General features: G+C 38.7%; 1 protein-coding gene across 10 annotated transcripts in view; it reads left to right on the top strand.

Annotated features, from left to right (window-relative positions):
• The window catches only part of LOC138935722 (SAM and SH3 domain-containing protein 1), a 314166-nt gene that overhangs the window by 142802 nt on the left and 148768 nt on the right, over nt 1-22596 (top strand). The window lies entirely within an intron of this gene.

Below are 22596 nucleotides of genomic sequence, written 5' to 3' on the forward strand. Positions count from 1 at the left end.
AAAATGCCTCATGGAACATATTCTACACAATATTATACAAGTCATAATTTCTAAATGGCTTATAAATTTAATATCGGCGACTTTAATATCAAAAGAGAGAGAATGGTCTAAAAATATTTTGTATTTGAGAAAGAAAAAGAGAGAAGGAGAGAAACTATTTCAAATATATATTCTTTCTGCCATTTCTTTTTTTCTATTCCATATATATAATTTTTTTCGTAAAATATATTTATATAAAATTTATATATATTTACAACGGAATAAATTTTTCACAGCTTTTTAACATACATTTTTGACGACTTGAAATAATTTATCGACAAAACGTATGATTATTGATGATCATTATTGATGATCTCACGGATAAAGCAGTACAAACGATAATGATTGGAGAATGGTAATGAATTAATTGCGAGATACATACGAATGTGAAAATCATGTACGCGTGCAATTCTATACTGTGTAATTATCACAAGTAATTTTCTGAATTTAAAAGTATATTTACCACATCAGAATTATATATACGTGAAACACTGTAATCATGAAATAGTATCATCATTATCTCTGTAATAATACCAACCTATTTATTGCATTAGTTATGGCTCATATAAATTACGTCATATATCACGATAATCTCTATCTGATTACAAAATATTTTTTACGCAATTATTTACATATAAATAATATATAATTAGGTATAATTAAAATATTCAGTTTTGTTTAGAACTTAATAGCATCTTTTCAAAAAGAAAATATATTCATATGTATATGTATATATATATATATATATATATATATATATATATATATATATATATCTGTATTAATTCATTAAATATTTGTAGATTCATTAAATATGTGTATCATCAGTATTTCACACGTAAAGAGAGAGAAAGAGAAAATTTCTGGTAATCGTAAAAAAATTATTAAATACTTTAAGGAAACGACGATAGCAGATTACGTTTCATAAGCGAAATTCGAAAGTGGAATCGTGCGTACGCCGCCAATCTTCTAAATTATTAAGTGCAGGTGGTTCCCCAATATATATACATATCAGTCTGGACTATCTGTCTCAAGCAGCCACTCCGCCTCTTTCTCTTTTCTCAGGAGCGGCAGCAACACAGCAGTGAAACGGCGGCATCTCTCGAGGAAGGGCATTGTTTTATTCCAACCGCGTAGCAGACACTCCTCATCCCCCTTTTCCCTCCTCCCCGCCCAGCTTTCCCGACTGCCACTCTCGACAATTTAGTCCCATCTCTGCCCCCATTGCCTCACACCCCGCGTCGGTTTTCCACTCATCCTCTCGTGCACCTTCTGATAACGCCACGGTTTAATGATTCATGGCTGCCTCAATATCGCATTGTCCGAAACATATCGCCGAAACGTATCGGCGTTTTCGATGGCGATTCTTATTCGTCTCGCTCATCGTCAAGTATCACCATACTTCTTCCATCCGCGTCGATACCGGATATATCTTTGGGTGGTTCGGTTTAATATGTGAAAAAGCTCGCGCGCGCATACAAGCGGCTTATTGCCAGTTGTTATTTTCGGTCCGCAGGAAAAACCGGAAAGTCGATCGAGCGATATATAGGGAGAATGAGGGAGATGTCGCGTCGACAAACGAACCAACGGTACACGGAAGAAAGAAATATTAGTATCGTGTTGACACTATTAATCATAGTCATCACAGAGACGGGGGATTACAGCGATAGCGGAAGCTCCTTCTCGGCAATTTTCGTAAAAAAGAAGACCGTCAATATATACCCTTTATCGCTGGCGTCTCACCAATCTGCGTCGCATCCGTTCAAATCTGCCTGATCGGTTCCCTTCTCCTTCCCTCCCTGTATCGCCAATCAGCTGCCACGTGCTCACCTGGGAATAACCGTTTTACCGGACGTATTCGCGCAGAACGCGCTGTACACGCGTCGGTTAACTGCTATTGAAAAAAAGGTGAAAAAAAGGTGAAAAAAAAAGAAAATAGCGATAAACCGCTTTCGACGCTTGCAGATTGAAATGTCGTGTATGCCGGTGCCTCGTCGACAGACAACGCCATCGGAACCGACGCTAACGTGAATTAGCGTAGCGAGCTCGTCTTTCACAATTTTTTTTTATTTTTTTTTTATTTTTTGCAAGAATGTTTGTCGAAAGAAGGAAGTTTATCGTGCGTTAAACGGATGGTCGTCGTCGGTGCGTGTGGAATGGAACTGGTTTGAAAAACGGTTGAAGTGATCGCTCTCGACGATCAGATACAAATTTACGAGCAACATATGCGGCTTCGGCAGCGAATTGATTTTTGATCGTTCGGCAAAAGCACGCGATTATTAATAGATCTTTGATTTCCTTTCTTTTTTCTTGCGAAAGTGATATTATTATTTTATGTATTATTCTTTTTGTATATTAATGTGTTTTACGTTATCAAAGTTTACATAAAAATGCTAAGAAGTAGACTAATAATATACAATTTTTATCTTTCGAAGATATGAAAATAATTATGCACAAATTATTGCACGCGATATTTTATTTCAATTATATAATATATAGCAAACGCGTGAATGTTTTTTTAATAAAAATGAGACTGATCTGCGCCGACGGACGCGTTGAAAATAATCCGACGAAATAATTGATCGTATTATTTTTCTTTGGCATGCGAGGAAAGCATGCGAGTTCGCCATGACAACCCAAAAATGGTGGTAAAGCTGACGTTTTGTAGCGAGGGAATGAAAACGTCGACGTACATTTGTTTTGCCCGAGCTATGCACATGCCGTAAATTCTCCCTCGCGAAGACTCGCAAACCTCCGCGCGTGGAACGAATAACAGGTACGATTGTATCGGGCGAACCAACCCTCTTGCAAATTAAGTACGAGCGAGAAACGAGAAGTTAGAAATGCTTGGTTGTACGCCCGTTAACAAAAACTTAAAGAGCGGACGAATCGTGGCGCCATATTTAACCATTACTTTGATACAAGCAGTGTCGTAAAACGACGAATGAAGAAGACTTAAATGAGATGTTTTAATTATTTTCTTTTCTTTATCAATGATTTGAAATAATCTTATCTTATAGCGTTACAAATTCAGACTTTTATGCTAGTTTCTTCGTACGCAAATTTCTTAAAAGTTTTTTTTTTTTTTTTTTTTTTTTTTTTTTTTTTTTTTTTAACGGAGAAACTGCAATATTCTTTGCTAGAAACTTATTAAATCGATATTTTCTCTTTACTGTGATTCGAAACAGAATGTGTATGTACGTATATCCGTATTTCATTCTCAGAAATAAAAATACGATCGAGCAACGGCTGGTGTGTAAGTATTCAAAGTGTTGTACGTGTGAATGCAGTTGGGAAAAGCAAAACGTGATCGAGTGGGCTGTCTGGACGAATGACGATGATGTCGCTTTCGCGTACACACACACACACACACACACACACACACACACACACACACACACATATATATATATATATATATATATATATATATATATATATATATATATATATGTCGGTGGTCCTAGAATAACTACGGTTCTGTATACGTAGTACGTTGCGATAATGTCTCTCAGGGATCTCTCTCGATGCGAGCGTCGAGAGAGAAAGTCTGGATAAAATCCTCTGGAAATTGGTTCGGAATAATATCGCTCGGCATACGATCGTTGACATTTCTTATGACAATAACGCGTTCTCGTGCGGGAAAATGTAATTAGTAGAGCTCTTCGTTTTGCTCAAATAAGGGGATTTGTTTTTCAGTAGCGCCGTGCGGGATCGAGGACGAAAACAAATGGAACGATCGCGCTTAGGGCGCAATATTAAACATCCTCGCCTGATGTTTCTGCTATAATTAATCTCCTAATTAGAGAGGAGTAGCCGCGGAAATTGGCAAGAGCGATGGAATCGAGAGAAGGCCCTGCGGTAGAATGGGGATCCGCCCGATAACCTTTCCTTTCACGTATATAGAGAAGGATATTCGTCCTGCGCGAGCCTTATTAATTATTATAGCCGGAAATTATGCTCGCAGATTCGCTCCGCTCGAGTAAACGTTATGCAATCATAATGCACAAAGTTGTAATATTTTCATAAGCCGCAATGACCGGATGGGTTGGCCGCTTCCGTAATCCCGCCAAGATTCACGGAACGTTGTGTGTAACATATGGCGATTTTGCCGCTCAGGTTTATTGCCGCGTATTTCTCACTATAATTATAAGGGAAAATATTTTTTATTAAAACGAAGGGGAGATTTTTATTATTTATTTTTTTTTTTTAAATAACCCAATCATATTAATTACATGATCTAACATAGAAATTAATTTTAAACGGTTCATATTCGATGCGTTTATTTTTATATTTCTTTCCCATTTGTTTTAAATAATCATCATATTTTATTATTGACTGCTACAATTCTTGTTATTTTTACTTTCCTTGCTTTTTCATTATCGTGAAATCTCTGGTCGAATAAAAAGCTTTGGGCTTTTAATATTATAGCTTTTCGTTTTTCTAGGTCCCGGAAAATACGAGAATATATTGCGAAACATATTTCTTTTTATAGTCATTTTTCTCTTTCAGCTTATTTTATTATTGCAGAAAATATACAAAAATGAATTTTTTAAAAATATAAATATTTTATATGATGTAAAGATTTTATTCATAAGAATTTCTTGAAAGAAAAGATTAATATCTGAAGATTATATGAAGATTGTGGATTTTAATTTTGAAAGTTATATAGAAAGTCTAAAAGACAATATATACGATTGATGTTTTTGTCACACATCTTATCTATCGATTGTTATTTTATAATGACCGATGTGTCTGTGACAGTACCTCCACCATTGTTCGCTTGAAAAAAATTCCCTCTTCTCAGCTTTTTCCCATTTCTGTATATACACTCGACGCTAGCAATGACTGTCCCTCTCATTCTACCAATGAGAGAGCACAGTGTGCACACTCGGTCCATGTGATGAACTGAAATGAGGCTCATTCGAAAGCTCGGCGAACAGTTAAGAGAGTACACAGTGGCCGGTAGTCGTTGCTTTCCAAGGTTTCCCTCCGTCCCTCCGTTACGTCTACGATTTCTTTAACCTATTCTAGTTTAGTCGCTTGGCCGTACACACCATCGTCGCCATCACAATCACCCTCGTCGTCGCCACCGGAGTTGCGACGACCGTTACCTTGCAATCATCGGCAACGATACGTGTCGTTTGCCTCTGGTGATGACGTTCAACCACCCGCACCGGGATAGAAAGAGAGAGAGAGAGAGAGAGAGAGAGAGAGAGACGTTGAAAAAAGAAAAAGCGAAAGAGCTGACGCGTCGAGAAATTTGTAAAAAAGTGAGGATCACGTACGGTATTGTATCGTTGTGTATTTTCTCTATTTGTTGTGCGACGTGTACGTATTTCCGGTACGCGCAGCTGCCACGACCGGCGCCGAGCCATATCGCAAAGTTAGCTGGCTTTCGCTATTTTTCCATGCCATTAACGACCGACTCAAACGACCTCTATCAATGGCTTTATGGCGGTTAGCTTTTATTCCCTCTTCCAACGGTATCTTCATACTTTACGTCGCGCACCCCCGCGTCTTTCCATTACAGTCGATCTGCCGATGTCGCGGCATAGGTTCAATGGGTGATCCTTTCTCCTTCTCGCGTTCCTCGCCCTTTGTCCTTCGGTGTAGATTGCACGCGTTTATCTCTTATTGTTTCTTACACCACGTACAATACGCTTAACGATACTTGCGAGTCGGATCGATCGACGAAAAGCATTGATTTCATGAAATTCCACGCTAAATCTGCTTAATTAAATGAAGTGATAAAAAATATGATAAAAAACAGAGGAACGCGGAAAAAAAATATAAGACAGAAAATTGGGAAAAATGCAAAAAGTAAAACAAAAGACGCCGCGTCTTTAGATTTCTAATAATTAATATACAGTAGTATATGTAATGAAAAGAATAGTAGAATAGCACCGTTTGTTTTTTCTTTTTCTTCTTTTCAGTTTTCATTTCTTGCGTTTCTCTTTTATCTGATCACATAAATGTTTGATAATTCGTCCTCAACGAGCACGTTTATTAAAGTTTGAATAGCATGTCATGAATGAATCAGCTATTCATTTATAAAGTACTTTACCAAATTACAAGAATACAGAAGCATCATTCATATCTGAATGTTTTATCGAATACGTGTGATGAATGTATGCATGGGAATAAAGAAAGCCAGTTATATACATGTGAACATGTATAAAATATACATCATAATTTATCTCTCTTTATATTCGCTTATATTGATTGATAACGAATTTACATTTATATCTCGAAAAATCAGGCGAATAAATATATTTCAAAGATAAATTGAACACGAAACTCGATCGTTCCTTTACTTCTACTTTACTTCCATTCATTTTAACTTATTTCATTAACTTTTCTCCCTTCTATTATATCGTAGAATATGAATAGACATATATCATAGTATACAAAAATTACTGTATCTTTGACAAAATTAATCCCCATAATTATATTATAAAGGATAAAATGAACATTTCAAAATTGCAAAAATTTAAATTTGTCATATCTTCTTTGTAATAATAATATATATATATATATATATATATATTTAATACAATATACTTACACAATATATCTAAGCTGAATACTTTAAATAAATTTGTGTAAGAATCTTGGCGAAGTATACTGTGAATAATCGAAATTACATAGTTGCACTTCCAACATTTGCACATCATTGACTAGGAATGGGAGAAAGCGATGTATTCTGCATACTACTTACCTACATCGGTGCAAAAACGAGCGTCCGTCGGAGGGGAGGGGAGGGGAGGAGAGGGGGGGGCGGCAGAAGGGGGGTGAATAACGGGGAAGCGAACAACGCGCGGCCTTTTAAGTACCGCCCTTCTTTGAATTTACGGTCACGCGTGTTTCAGCGATGACAGCCCCACATTATCCGTGTACGGGGCTACCCGTAACGGGGTAAATTGTGAAACCACTCTGAATTGCGGAAATTATTTTCGCGATGATCCGTAAGAATAAAAATATTAATCTTGTGCCATTAAAACTAATATCAGCGTAATATAAATAATATCGAGACAACTATTGCTCGGCACAAATTAAGGATATAAAGAGATTGGAAAGAATGAAAATTGCGCGAAGCTTACTGTTATAAAATATGTTGCCGGAAAGCCGACCGTTATACTGGAACAGGAAAGAATAATCATATTAATGTAACTATCTACTTAGGAGCTTTCGTGGATTTAGAAACGGTCGTAAGACTCAGAATCCGAGAGGAGAGAAGAGGAGGAGAATAATTGGTCTTCTTTAAAAGCATTAAAAAAACTTGTGCCATTTAGCGGAGCAAGAATAAGTGCGAGAGATACCTTCGGGCAGATTCATTCATCTGAAGAACTTGAATGGTGCGTTAAGCTTACCTATATCATATGCCCTTTATTAATCTTGATTCGCTTTACCGCTCTCATTCCCACCCTCTTTATGTAATAACCGCTACTCACGCGCGGAGATCTTCCATCTGTATAATATCGGCTTCATTAACTGTACGAACATATTTGAACACACTATATTGTATCCATTACGTATTACGCACACCTCTTGGCGATATCGCTAGAGATCCCGTGTATTGGATTCTCTCAATTATAATCCGACACCCCGTGCTGTCTTACTGAGCTATAAAGCGCGCGATTATCACGTTCCCTATATTTGCACGTCGTCGCGCGAAGAAAGGAATGTACCGGAATATATTTTATTTTCACGGGGAAGAACGACGATGTAACTATATCGAGGGACGAGGAGCTATTAAGGAAACGGGTTACTAAATGGTCATTTAACTACAATTTTTCCGTGATTTATCAGCACACGTGTTTCAGCCACAAGACATTCGCATGCTACGGAAATAAATCGAAAAAAAAAGGAGAAGATGCGCGAAAAAAGGAACAAGGGAAAACCGCGAGATGTGACGCGAGTCGATTATTCTCGCGGTGAAGTTTTTTTTCTAAACCGCGAAACCGCGATCGTGTCGCGTTATCGAGTAGTATCATCGTGCCACACTTGGGAGAGATTCCGCAGTTTTGTTTCGCGCCGTCCGTCTAACGATATGAAACAACGTATTTGGCGAGCGCGGGCTGAATCGCGAGAGATTGCACGCGTGCATCGCACGTGTGTCGTACATCGCTCGAAGCGGCGCGATAAAACGCATATAATTCGTGATCGCCGGACGTTACTGAATTACCGGCAACTATTCGGACGGCCGTATCGATGGCCGCGAGGAAATTCGCGAATCGACTCTTGTCGAGGCGCGGGTCGAGCACTGATTACGGGTTAACCGTGCAAAGCTCACTTTGATTCTCCGGTTTCACGCTGCGCGAAACGCCCCGCGGAACTGACCAACGATCGAATTGAATGAGCGGCAAAGGGCTTCAGACACGTAGGGCAATAGGGATAGTAGTCGAGAGCGATGGAAAACGATTACGATAGACGTTCAACGGCGGTAATCGATAGAAAGCGATAATCGAAATTGCTTCGTTGAAAATGGTTTCATGTTCGCGTTAGAATAAAATAATACACTTTTTTATGTATATTATATTTAATTACAAAGTTGATCGCATAATTTTATAGTTGACAAATTTTTATCTATATGTTTGTTTATACTTGTATTAATATATATTTAATACGAATATAGAGATATACAGGGTGTTCCAAAATTACCTGCACTACCTGCTAATGGCAGATTCTCGAGATCATTTGGAGGCAATCTTTCCTCAGCGAAAATGTCGAGGCATCAATAATTTTCGTGTTATAAGCAATTCAAAAAGAAGAGCTTTTTGCAAACTAAACTTTATAGAAAATTAAGATTACAATTAATTTCTTAATTTCAAATCAGATTGAGTTTATTTTAATAAAGAGAGAGAATATAGTTGCAATGACTATAAAACTATGATAAATCTTAACGTAATCACAAATTATATCTCGAAAATGACATTTTTCATATATTTTTATATAACGTGTAATGTAATTACGTATCAATAATAAATATTATTATAACAGAACACACAGCGTGCAAGAGACTTTATTAACTTACTGTTTGTTTTTATATTAGTTTTGCTGGTTTGTATCGAAACGCGATAATTTTATTAACCGAATTTAATCATTTGATTGCAGAATCGATTGCTATAGCGGAAATCTTATTCTGTTATAGTTTTTATTTATATAATTACGATCATAAATTCACCATGAGACGGTTCGCGATTTAGAGTAGATCGCGCAAAAATATAATGAATTGCAAAAACATTAATTCGTAAAGTTTTCTGACATAATTATGGTAATTGTATCACGTTGAATCTTGCAAACCCTACTCCCTTCTTGCATTAATCCGAACGCGGCGTACGTAATCCTGAAGAGGAAGATTAATTAAAATAGCATTATCGCGAAAGAATTAATTACATTGCTATGCTTGTTACAACGAGTTACCTTTAACATCTATTTCTAAAGTAACGTATTTTTTAGGTGTTGCTTACTATTTTTATCTGCAACAATTCGAAACATTTGTCGATGGACAATGCAAGATTGTGATCGGTCAACATTGATCAGTATCGATAGATGAAAATAGGCACCTTACCTATTCATCGGTCGTTCGATGATTTTGAATCAACAGGAGAGAAACAGTCGGATAGCTTAGTTAACCGTAGGGGACACCTACGTCACGCCGACGAAACTCTACGAGTTTGCACCTGCGCTCTTTTGAGCTGCGACCACCAATGCAAACCGGGTTGGGAATACGTGAAAGCGGTACTAACCACCGTACCCTCGCAAACGAATCGTGGTTTACATAAATTATTCCGTTCCCAGTGAAAGCGGTAACGCGTATCGGAAAAGGCCGCGGCAACGTTTCGCTCCGGACAAAATATCAGGCGAGAATCTCTAGAGCCTCCCTTTAAATTTTCTTGCGCGATATTTCCATTAAAATTATCTAATTAAAATTGCATTACCACGAATAAAATCTATAATATTATATCTGATCGCGAGAATGATCAATGTCATTCTGTGTTTCGAAACTATAAGCGATATACCGTATACTTCGCTGACTATTTTAGAATTCGAATTATATGGCTGTATTAACTTTGTTTCTATCAATTGACAGTAGTTTCAGACACTGTCAGACTATGAAAATATATAAAATCTCAACGATATTATTTAGCCTAATAATACAATTTTTTATAAAACCATTAAATATATATATATTCGTGCGTACAACTATCGTAACATGACACAAGAATATTTTTGAATAACACGTTAATCGTGGACGGAGCGAGGAAAAGTGTATGCGTAATGTCGGTACGAGTGCGACGGAATTGGTCCCGATCGTACATTTTCCTTTTCCGCAACGAAAGACCTTCCCCGCTTTGAACGAAAATCGTCGGTAGTTTCACCCCGTCTCTCGTATTCTCGCGAATTCCAGCGAGTGCGCCGGTTCGACGAGCAGTTTCTGGATTCTAATCCCACCTGGTCGTCGAATCACACGACCGCCGGCTTACGACTTCATCCGCACGGCGGTACTGACTCTCCTATTCACCGTCTGATCACGAACACGGCACGTCAAAACGAAGGTTGAACGAGCTTAGGGTCCTGCGCGCAATAATATAACAGCTCAAGGTGTAAACGCGAGGCAAAATATTGATAAAACGCATCAGCGTAATGCGATGTGGCCACATATAAATCGACGTATCCACTTCGCCTATATTAGTTTAATCCTTGTGAATGTCTAATTTGAAAATTCGAAAAAAGACTCTAAAATAAAATTACATATATATTTTTATACATATGAATAAACGAAAAGTAATTTCAAAAAAAGATATTTCATATAAAACATATTCTATATTCCCTAATAAAATATTTTAAGAATGCAAAAATCGATAAAATTACTCGTAGAAACAAGAAAAAGATTATTATCAAAATAATTGAAAAGAAATAAATATCTTGATTATAAGTTGTTACCTTTAATTTTTTTATTCTAGATACTCGATCAATGCTAAATTTATTATACCGTATTTTTCTCTAGCAATCGTGATGGAAAAACTTGTATAAAATGTATTATGTAGTGAAAATATATTCACCTTGATAAAGTTTGCCAGCAAATATGCAGGAGCCAGGAAATATACGCGTGATCTTAATCCAGCCGGAAGTTTGATTTGCGCATTTTCATCAATGGCAGTGACTATAATCGTTTCTCGAGGAAAATGTAACATAAGTAGCTTTCGAATGAAAGAGATAGAAAGGATCGATAGCAGAATCGAAAGCATGTTTCTATGATATCCGATTGAGCGTGTAATAATAGCGCCCTTAGCTCGATAAGAGAACGGCTAGATCTCTGTAGAATAATCGTTTTAGCTTTAATTTAAAAGCAGAAAGATATCTGAACCGACAACGAATTTTATCATCGAGCTCAGAAAAAAATATAACATTTTACTGAATAATTTGCAAATCAGATCGTTCAATTTTCTCTCTCTCTCTCTCTCTCTCTCTCTCTCTCTCTCTCTCTCTCTCTCTCTTCCTCTCTTTCTGTATTATATATATATTTTTTCTTTTATTTTTGCGTTTTTAATCATCAATAATTATTAATAGCTGTTAATTTGGATCTATACGATCAGATGTATGAAGATAGCCTTCCTTCGAGCAGGAGAATTTACGATTACATTCTTAGCGATGCATGAATCATATTATCACCACTTTATACCACGCAATATCAGCGATGATTATCTTCGCTCGAGAGAACCGGCGCAAAATCCCGTCGCTCGATCTAATGGCTCGTCGCGCCGTCGCGCTGACGAACCAATTTCTCCCCGTTATCTCCTCGGTTTTCCCGACACCGTTCCCCGTCTCTCGACGATCGAGAGGCACGTTCGCCTCAATGATTACGGGGGATATCTCCCGCGTGCGCGACGCGATGCAACAACAAGCGCGGTAACAGATGTAATAATTCAGCAGCGGGCTGTTGTCCGCCACCGCGTGTGCGACTTGTTAAAGGGGAACTCACGTAAACGAGCGCGCCGACGCGCTTTCTCTCTGACGTGAGCTTCGTTTATCCCTACACGTGCGGTTCTTCTAATTGTTCCCTTACCTTTTCATTTTCCTCCAGCCATGCCGATCTCGCATTATAAATTATAGTTTGATTTATTCGAGCTTTTTTTGCGCGAAAGGATCGATAGGAAAAATTGTTGTATAGACCGTCGTTTCTACCCAAGAAGAGTCGCGCGTCTTTTCCTTCGTCTTCCGTTTTCGCCTACCGGCTCGCGTCGTGTCTCGTTGCTTCCTTCCTTTTTGCCTCGTCGCCGTTCCTGGCAATATTTCACAATTACGCAGCTTTATGGGCCACCATAAAGATACGCGGTGCGTGTCGGTCGCATGATGGCCGACCCGCGTGAATTTTTATCACGGTTGCAAGCGGTCGAATCGCGCGGGCAAGAGTTATCCCTCGTCGACGATCGCGTTTTCTTTAGGACAACGTGCGATGCGCCGTGTCGCTAAGCTACACGCGACATGAGAAATTTAGATTACCGACCCGGCCCCGGCCCCGGCCCCAGCCCACTCCATTACCTTCATTCAGAGGCGGCCGCAAGCTTAACGAACTGCCGCTACACTCGCGGACTCCACCGGCGTCCGCCAAAAGAGGGATTGCTCTCCCTTTTGCCATCAAAGAACCGCACACGACCGTACGTCGCCGCTGTCTCCATCGAAAAATTCGGGACGAGACATCCTGTTGAGATTGAATTTACGCCGTACATAACGTTGTCCTCGAGTTCAAATTTAGTACCATGTACGCCAAGTGCCTCGAGAATTAAATATGCGGGGTTGCTCTTTTCGCTCTAATTAAATTCGCTTTTAAAGTGTTGACTTTTACGCTAATTTAATATTGTATAGCGTACGACAATAAAGTGATGCTTTATGTAATGTAATTCTTTTATATACGTTTCTACCGCTTTTCGTTGTACTCACGCTAATATATTACCGTTCAATTACTCGAATCCATTTATTTTCCCCGGCAGCGACAGATGAACATAATCACGCGGCATTACGTGACTGTCTTATCAATCAACGTAGTTGACGTATGCAATGCCGTAGTCGATCTTACTCCTTGATTATAATGGGAATCCGATATATTACGAGCATGGTCGTTAACATTGATCTTCTGGCAGATGATATTAACAAGCAATCGACGGCAGACAACGGTTTCACACACGGTGTATCGTCGCTTGTAGAATGTCATGCATACAAACTATCTCAGGTCAAATATGTGCCGTTATCTGGACAATAGCCAGACTCGAATCTTAATTAAAAGGAAAAGCGATTTTTGTTGCTGCAATATTTATTTAATAAAAGATTTTTTTTTTAATTTTTAATAAATATTAACAATCTTATTATTTCTTAAGAATTATGTGTTTCTATCAAATTTTTGCGGACTATTAAAAATTGTTACAATTATATTATTAATATATTAAAATACAAGTAGAGAGAATAATCTTACTTATTATGTAGATATATTGACTTTGAATGAATGAAAAATATCGAAATTCGGGAAAAATGAAGTATAATGAATATTCTAAAATGCAATCGTAATTATATGCACGAAAATCTATACCCTTTGTACAGTATCAATTTTCTATGCGATTAACATAAAAAGTATCACAGAAAAAAAATTTTTTTTAGCCCTTTATATGTTCACGGACAGCATTCTTACTGGTTTTATTCTGATTATCCAGAGGGACTGATCGATAAACATTTTATTTAGAAATGATTCTCTAATGAGATAATAAGCGATCTAGGCGTCGCATAGTGTACGCGAAACCTGAATTAGGTGCGTTTCGACAACGATACTACGGTTGTCGTATTTCCTGATCATTATTACGCTCCGCCGTTTTGCCTCTCGCTCGTGTTTATCGCTTAAATATTGCTTTTGCGATAGCGGCCGCCGTCGAAGCACAGCAGCAGTATTCGCGCCTTGAATTGCAACACGCCCGTATATAGAGTTTTGTATTTATAAAGCGATAGCCCTCCATTAAAAATGTACGGGCATGTAAATCGAGCCCGATAAGTGCGGGATTCCAAATAAAATATGAGAAACGCTTCCACAACTCTGTTTCGTTACTATCGATTCTATGTACATATGTAGGTATATAGTTGCCTGCAATTCAGCGCTTTAATGTTTAAATCACCTGGAAAATATATTGCATCTTTGTTATCTTCTCTTGCACGTTTCATTAAACTTTTATCGCAACACGCATCACGGTTCGTTTCGAAATAAAAATCACGTTTGCAAGAGAAAGTAAATATAATATAAATAAATAAAGTTTATTCGAAATCGAGGAAACGGCATTGCATTATTAGCTACTTATTTGCGTATCATTTTATTCACGCTCGCGATGTTTTATTTAAAATTTACCGCATGGGAAAAAGACGATTATAAATATGATCGACAAATATTCATTAAATACGCGATCGGGATCAACTATCGTTGATAGGAATAATGCATACTCTTCATCACTTTTGTCCGCGAGAGGCAAGAATCGATATTATCCGCCTGTAATTCATTATCCATTTAAGAGATATAATTTTTGTCGCGTTAACTATTGATTAAAAAAAAAGACGCGGCTTTTTTTTTCTTTTAGGAACGTTCCTACATTAATGCACGCGAGAGAGAGAGAGAGAGAGAGAGAGAGAGAGAGAGAGAGAGAGTGAGTGAGTTTGACGTCGTTCTCTTTCAGGATTAATTGAGTTCACGGTTAATTTTCAACGAACCTTCCACTTTAATCCTCGCATGTTCTCTTTACAGCACCACCTATGCATACGGGCGTACCTATATGTACACATACCTCTTGCTGAGCTTGCACTCGGTGAGCGCCCCTTTATCGTACACCTCCTGTTCATCTTTCGCCTGTCACGACATCCACCCTTGATATCCGCGTAATACGATACGCACGTTGCTACATTAAACTTTAATTGTGTCATTACGAAACGAAAACTTTTTGCTAAGATATATCGCACGCGGGCGATACTTAATTCTCGACTGTGAACAAATTACGTTAACGTAATTAGCCTAATAGAGAACATTTGTTTGTCCCCACGCATTTCGGCGTGTGGATCTGCAACATAGTTGTGTATATTTTTATGAAATAGTAAAAACAATTCTAAAAAAATCTTTATAAACTTATATTTACGTTAAAAATAGAACGAGCAATATTTTAAAAAGTTCAATTTTTATCCCATTGAATTTTATCTTTTATCTCGAATTAACAACTTTAACGTGTACGCTCTATTAGATTGTACATATTAATCGCCGATTAGATTTGGCTACATTGATATCGAATTGTATTATTGCATCGCGTCGATTAAAGTTTACAATCAATGCAGTAATAAAGTCAATTTGTATTAAACAGCGCTTTAGATCAGAAAATCGCCGCAAATCCTTCGTTATAATATGCACTGCTTTCATAATACTGCGTTCATTATACGAACTCTAAGCAACACGTTTGCCGATGGTATTTCCCATGCGCGCGTGAAACTCATTGTCGTAATATCAATAATGTACAGCACCGCATTATCAGGATTATTCGTATTTACGGCTTAATTCATTATACTATTGCGCAAGGATAAGGACACTGACCATTAACAAATAATGTTTCAAATCTCGAATAATCGATCTCTACCTATAACAGCTTTATCAACTTTACAGAGGATGAAATGAAATAAAAATCTTTACCGTTCTTTCCATGTCGTACGCAAAGATGAATTTAATCGCTGAAAATTCTAGTATTTGTATTAAAACTGGGATTTCATGAAATTATGTGTAAAAAAATTTTTACAAAAAATCATCCTAATGATTTGAAAACTCTGTCGACTAGAAAAAATACCGCTTTTTGCGATTATTAAAATTGTTTTAATAGTGTCGGACGCTATTTTATACCAAATCGAAATAGTTGAGGTAGTTGTAGCAATTTTGAAAAGTATGATTTTGCTCTGGCTAGCGTATTGCCTTAGGTTATCCCGTCTGCACTGTACCAGAGCGCGCCTCCGTCTTTATCAGAGAAATTGCAGCTAGAAATTTTCCCGAATTCCTTCACTTATCGTCTCGGGCCGGTATTTCCTTACTCTCCTTTTCCTTTATCGTACCGCGAAATCAACTAACGAGACGGCTCGAGCGTGTAATTGAATTTCTACGATCTCTCCAGATGAGATATAAATACGGCGCGCGCACCCGTCACTTAACTTTTAGCCAACGCGAAAAGCGGCCTGCGATACGAAATCAATTCGGGTCATCTGCTCCTTCCGCGCCGCTTTGTGTTGCAGCTCCATTTTCTCCAAACTCCGCGTCTATCTCGCGCGCGAGATCGCCAGAAACAGAGACCTGCGGAGGAGAATATTTATTGCGCTGTCTTATCGTCGCATGGGAAAAGCGAGGAGCGGCGCGAAAGAGAATTCTTCGCTCCGTCGGACGTTCTCTCCCCGATGGAGTTCCTCCCTTTCTCTACTTTCTTCGGCGTTTCCCTTTTTCTCTCGTTCTCTCCTCGTTCATCTTGCAATCGTCGTATCTGTCGCCGCGCTTGCACCCTCCTGTTCCACGCTTCGATGAAAAGACTCGGATGGTATGGACACTCGTTATACGCTTCGGTAAGAACGCCAACACCGGAGGACTAACATGTATCCGGGAGGACACGTGGTCAGCTGGATCCAGCGTCCGACATTATCGAACGTTGAAACGGGGGTGGGGGTGTCGCGAAGGGATTAGAAAAAAGGATCGTCGACGGAGAGAAAGGGCGAAAGGTTGAAACTAATGGCGCGAGAAAAAGTTTCCGCGAAGCAATTTCACATTTCTCCGGCTAAATTACATACTCGGCAAGATTGCGCGTGAGCTCTCGTTCCTCCCCCGTAAACCAACCCTCCCTCGTCGCACGACGACGATTCATCCCTGCCCCCTTCGCTGATGTCCGTTCTCTCCGTTCGTGTCGCGCGGTAAACGGAAGCCGTATTCCGACGCGGACGTCCGTCCCCGCCGTCGACCGTGGCCCGAAACGACGTGAATTATAACCGCGAGCTAACCTCGTGGCTTTCAGAAAATCCACGGGTACGTAGGAAGGAGGGGAAACGGATAGACGGTGGACAAACCCTGCCGGGAGTTGAAATCGTTGATCCATGGTGTCACCGTCCACCGGCGAGACTCTCTCTCTCTTCTTTTGAACGTGAAAAATTCTATTCGCAGACTTATTCGCGAGAAAACTATGATATGTGGATGAGAGGTCGCGAAGCATCAACGGATTACGAGGAATATTTATGAGAGACTATGTAAACTTGAATGAGGTTTGAATTTGTTCGGATCAAAATGAGATTTTTAATTTTTTGGTTTTTCTTAGAGTCATACTTTATATTGCGAGCAAATAAATGAAGCGAATTTTTTTTATCGTATATAAATTATAAAATACGAAATGATGGATTTCATCAGCATTTAATACGATATTTATGAAACTATTAGACTCATCTCGATCGTGTATTTAATTGACCGCCTAACACTTATGAAAATTGTATATTGTGCGATATTATACGATTATATCTTGTTCGGTATTATGATCGCGAATACTGCACGTAAAAAGCGTCGTGTTAAAAATACAATTTTGACTTCTCTTATTACGACGCGACACACCTGGGAAATGTTCGTCGGATAATACCCCGTGTTGTGTCTCGATCCAGCGCGCTTTATCCTACCGCGCGGAAGACCCGTCGACATAACCAGGCCAGGGCGCGATAAAATCGCAAAAATTCGCAAATCTGACATATCGGTAAATCTGCGGAATCGTAAAATCGCGTAGGATGTTTCGCGTCGCGCGAAGGATACAGCAACATCGTCGCTTATAGCGCTTACGATAAGAAGGGCGAGGTGAGGGCGTAGTTTTCCGAAGACCGCACGAGAAAGAGGAGCTTTACGTCTCGGGAGCTTCGAATCGACATCAATAGAGGAAAGTAAGGCAAGAGAGAAATCCCTCAATGGCTTATCCGCTTGGCCAACCGCTAGATTCCCTTTCCGCATCCTCTCTTCTGTATCTCGTTTCTCTTCGCTCGCCCTATATATCGCCCCTTTTCTTCGCGCTCGTTTCCTCTTTCTCTTCCTTCTATCGTATATATCCCTTTCTTCCGTCCATACACATCGTTATCTTTTTCTTTCACCCTGTGTCTCTCGATGAACGCTCCGCGAGGCCAGCCACTCGTAAATCTAATAATCTCGGCCACTCCTGACAAACGACGCCGTCAAAATGTAATTCCGGCGCGTTCTCGCCTGCTCTTCCTCGTCTCGAATTTCAAGTGGCGCCGATACTCGCCGCGATCTTGCATCCTACCACATCTTGCCGGCCTCTCTTTCTTTTCTCCTCTCTGTGATATAGCGCATCGCCACCACATCCTCTATCTTATTCCGATTTTCTTCCAGTTTCCGAACATCGTCGGTCTTTTATAGACACCCTTCAATCGGTCGCGCTCGTACGGTGAAATTTGACAAAAAAAAACGTGACTCGTAGGTGCCCTCGTACATCCGGCCCCTACGTTCGCACTCGTATGTACGTTGGCGACAAAATCAATGACAATTTTCTCGTCCGTCACGCCCGCTTCGCGAAAGGGCATTGCGATCTTTATTCTCGGATGCGACAACAAACTTTGGCTATCAGATTGGGCGAATGGACGGATATTCGCGAAAATATCGTCACGCTGGCGGATTTCACGTCAACTTGCAATTCGAAATTCCACGTGCGATGCGTGTCTAAACTAGTAAGTGTATCCCCACTATTTGAAGAAAGTCGGTCCCGTCCGCGTTTGTCAAATGTTCGCCGAATCGACACGTGCGGTGAATTTCATTGCATTGTCACATGCAGAAAATTGATTGAAAACGTTGTGACAATAATTTTTTAACGTCCTCCCGAAAATATGGAAATCAAAATTTATAATCATTTTAAGTAATGATTTATTATGCATAAATTTTGTTGCTTTTAGGTAATCAAATCAAATTCTATAAATAGCCAAATTAAATTATAATTATTGGAATACGTCGTTTATTCATGAGCTTATTATATTATTTTTTTTGTAATTCTATAGTCGAACTGTAGAAAAATTTTTGGATTATTATTTAAATGCCAATATATATAGAATCCCGGAATTAGAGCATTTTCACATCGATATACACGAACTCGTGCACATGCGATAATAAATTGTATCAACTTGACCAATATTTGCCAGGAATGAACAAGAGAAATGAATTTTACATATGTATGAATGAACGGATGCCGAAAGAAGCACGAGTGAAATCTGACAGGGCGCATATAAATAGTCATTAATTATCGCGATTTAATTTCTTGCATTACACGATGAGCATTATAATAAACATACGTCGTGAAATACAATTTTACATAGATATAAGCCAATGCAATAAATATAATTATACTCTGGCTGCAATGCCGCATAAGGCCTCAAAACACCGAGGTAATTTGTAACTGTTGGCGCGCAAAGCCACGCTTAAGGCGATATTTGCATTTGAATCCACGCCATCTCCAAACATATTAAATACCGTTATTTGTGCACAAATTTATACGTTTCGTCTATATGTTGCGTTGCCGACTGGTTCCACCTGTATCGATTGCCTGAATAATACACCGATATTAAGCGAAATCTAATGTCGCGAATCGATGAAAGTCGCGAGAATAGTATCGTCGAAATGGAAGGAAAGACGCGAGAAGTCGCACGATGTATCACGTGGAAAAAAACATATCGATATGCCATACGAATACCGTGACCCCGATGAAATTATAACGATCCTTCTCTTATTCGTTCCCGTCACCAGCTTGATATCAGAGTCAACCTGAATAATGTAGAGTCGCGCTCTTTATGAATTTTTATGCCTGCTACGGGGAATGGAATACGTTTGTCGAATGAGTTTGTTCCAATCCATGCAGATTCGACAGATGCACCTGCAATCACTGCACGATGGCCCCCGTGTATCTGCTTCCATGCTATACTTCTCGCCCGCCCGTGTTTATCGACCATAAATCGGAAACGTGTCCAATCGATGAATCAACATTGGAAAATTTATGCTTAGCTGAACAAGTTAACCGCGTAACTTGTCCACATTATGAAATGTGTGTTTTATAGATCTTATAAATTTTTTTCTGGCGTTTATCAAAGTTTTATTGAATATTTATTTTTTAATATCTATCCTTATTTTCGCGCAAAATGCACGCTCAATATATGTGAAAAAGAAAGCTCAATTTTGATCGTAATAGCGATATAGCTGACGAGATTATTAAATCGCTTACTACGCTGTATATAATAATTAAACATTTTTTTCGTTATTCGCCTCAATGCGCGAATATAAATTCATAAAATATCTTGTGTCATGACGTGCAGCGTTGTAGTACATTGATTATACGTACATTTCTCAAAGTTTGTATAATTAATATTACGGCTTAATAAAGACCGTGAGTTTTAAACTGTGATGTAATCATCTTTTTATAATGAGAGATACGTTATCATGAAGAGAAACATGACATAAACTGCAGTAAAATTTGGCATTCTCAGAATTCTTTTAGCTTCATAATTCTTCTTATGGATATATCCAATGTTTTCGAGTTTTATAAATTCCTTTTTTTAATCTGTGTACATGATGTAGCCAGATTTAATGTTCTTTTTCAACCCCTTCAATCTGAAACCGGTCGGCAGAATTTTCGACGCGGAAGATGTGCGAATAATGTTAATTGAAATGGTCACTCGTCTGGTCAAACTGCAAATAGTTGCTCTCTCAACACCCGGTAATCCCACCGAACGCCAAAGGTCGCCGGTATTGCCACGGAATTGCATTCGCGCGAAATTGCATTCGCGTTCATAGAGAAAAATGCTTGTCTTTTATTTGTAGAAAATATACTCGTTCGATGAAATGTGCGAGGAAAACGTGTTATTGGCTATTACCGCGGTATACATTTTATTTAATCGCGGATACGTAGCCAATTAGTTCGTTCACCATTTTCATTGTTGCATCCGCGTGAACGTATTCGGCGAAATTCGATTTTACCGGCAAGCTAACATTTCATTGCGCACGTACGGTATCCGCGGTTAATTATACTTTAGCTTTAGACACAAGTAATTAAGCTAACGTAACGTATTGTGCTTTATACAAAATTGCACGTTACACTTCTGCATCTCTATGCAAGTTGAAACGGCAGCGCGGTGATTATGTACAAAAAAGCATAATTATAGCTTTATGCGTGATAAATCATTAAAATTGCATTTTTTTAAGTAATTTTTATTTTAAATTAAGTTTTATCGATACGAAAAAAAGAAAACAACATTTATTTTTATTTTATTCCAGGCAATATTATTTAACAGAGTTTTTCCTTGATTTTTAGCAGAAAATTGAATATAAAATAATATACGATATTACTGTTGATTAAACAAATTTTTCCCAGAGAAAAGTTAATTACAAATTGGCAATAGATGAAAAGTAGAACGAACGATAATTCCTTCTTTCCTTTTACAATTCACATTTTTTCTCACATGCGGTATCTCACCGCACATTTTCGAGACCGCGTACTCGAATCAGCCTCGACATTTATATGAATTTCAAGGTCCGAACGTGACTTAGGCGAGTCCGTTAAGATAGGGAGCGTTCGTTTCGAGATTTTGCCCCGACACGTCTCGCTTGTCGCGCTACTTCTTATGGGGCGAATCTTTTCGCAGAACCGTAGCTCCGTTGTCCCGCTTTACTATTACTGTAGCCAATAAAGTTTAACTGCACTCTTTACACCGAGTTTGCGATAGCAGCACCGTACTTCTCATGGTAGGCGGACGACTTGGAAAAGCTCGGCGAAGAGTTCTTATCGGCCATCCCCTCCTCCTCCCCCGCTCCCTATCACTTCGCCCAACTCCCACACAGCCGACCCCGCTTTTCTTTCTCTCCGTCTTGTTCCTTCTGCTCTCGTTTTGCAGCTATTGTGATAACCATTTACATAAGGAATCCCGGAACTACGGGCGGCAGTTACCGCAGACGGTATACTCGGATCCTACTAGCGGGATAGAGATGAGCGGGGTCAGTAAGAGGACTATGTCTGAGACCGGAGCTATTTATGCGCTATTGCGCTTTCGTATTAGAGTAAGCAGTAGGATTTGTGGTACCGCGATCATCCGCAGAAAGTAACGTATACAATGAAAACAGATATACGTGAGCGTGAACACGGCATATCATTCCCGTTATAGCCTTCATATTTCTAGAGCTTCACGATTATTACATTTTCTTGTGAAAATATAAGTTTTCTTAATGAAAAATTTAAAATAAATAATTGCTGAAGAATATCATTGTCAAAATTAAATGTTGATTGTTTAATTGATACGTTGCAAAATAGATACTTAATAATTTACTTTATTTCAAAAAAGAATTTTCTTACTCTTTTATCTACATTTAAAAATCTATCGAATAATTACATATGCATATATATATAGAAAGAGAGAGAGGACAAGATTAAAATATTTCTAAATATGACCGAAATAATTTTCTCATTCCTTCGTTTTAAAATTTCGAGATAT

Source organism: Polyergus mexicanus, unplaced genomic scaffold (assembly GCF_030449975.1).
Source record: "Polyergus mexicanus isolate NDT 795.1 unplaced genomic scaffold, iyPolMexi1.0 SCAF_8, whole genome shotgun sequence".
NCBI lineage: Eukaryota > Metazoa > Arthropoda > Insecta > Hymenoptera > Formicidae > Polyergus > Polyergus mexicanus.